Below are 1,242 nucleotides of genomic sequence, written 5' to 3'. Positions count from 1 at the left end.
CTATCATAGTAGGTGCCTTAGGTATAATAAAAAAATATTCAGACAAATACATAACAAAAACACCAGGACTTACAAATATATATAACATACAGAAAATTGCACTACTGGGTACTGCACACATTCTACGCAAAACACTTTCAATACAGTAAACATAAGAGCACCACAGCAAACCACAGCACATACCCAAGGTGCACAGAGCTGCGCTCGGTAGTGAAGTGAAAGCACGTTATAAAAATAAAACTACTAAACAATAATAATAATAATAATGATAATAATAGTAATCCTTTCTACTATAGGCACAAGGCATGAAATTTGGGGGAGGGTATGTGTCGATTACTTTGATCCCAGTGTTTCACTGGTACTTAATCTATCAACCAGCATGGCCGCAGTCAAATGACTGAAACAAGTAAAAGAGTTGAAGATGCTGAACTTTACTCAAACAATCAGTTGCGAAAAAAAAGGTCATCGATAAACAACATGGTTTACTGAACATTTTGCTTCTCTGGGCATAGATACATTGAAGCTCTGATGTCTGGCAACTGACTTGGTAAACACCGACAAAATTATTAACCATTACACCAACAACCACCTTGAGCACCTTTTTGAGCTCCATGTGTCCAACACACATGGGTATGCCAACAAAGTCAGAAAACAGCACAGCTCCCATGATTTCCGGAAACATTTTTTCACACTCAGAGTTGCTGAAGCATGGAACAAACTACCTGCATCAGTTGTTAGTTGCCGAGACATTGCATCCTTTAAAACTTCCACGATTCCTGAAATTTGTCAACACTACACCTGATATCCACACCCTCCATATGCATGCACACATGTATATCCTGACTCATACACTGTTCATTTGTCTGACTTCTGTACATAATTCTATGTACTGTACATGCACATTTGATGAGTTGTTGTGCACCTGAGCAGTATACACAATTATTTCATTATTATTATTAATCATACTACTACCAAGCCTAATTCAAACTAATAGAGGAGGAAAATTCCTGTTTGAACAATGTCATATTTATACACACTTAAGAGATTATACTAATAATGCATAAATCGGTGCATATAAATATGCAACAATATGCAATTAATGTGATCGAAACATGTGTCAGAAAATTATCATGAATAAACCAACTGTAAATAAACAAAGTTTGACTGCTCAAACTCTTCATTCTCCTTATTATTTTTATATAGTACTTTACACTTTATGTAGCCAGGGAAAAAAACTGTAAC

The sequence above is a fragment of the Octopus bimaculoides genome, chromosome 27, assembly GCF_001194135.2.
Source record: "Octopus bimaculoides isolate UCB-OBI-ISO-001 chromosome 27, ASM119413v2, whole genome shotgun sequence".
Taxonomy (NCBI): Eukaryota; Metazoa; Mollusca; class Cephalopoda; order Octopoda; family Octopodidae; genus Octopus; species Octopus bimaculoides.
This window is presented reverse-complemented; position numbering follows the sequence as displayed.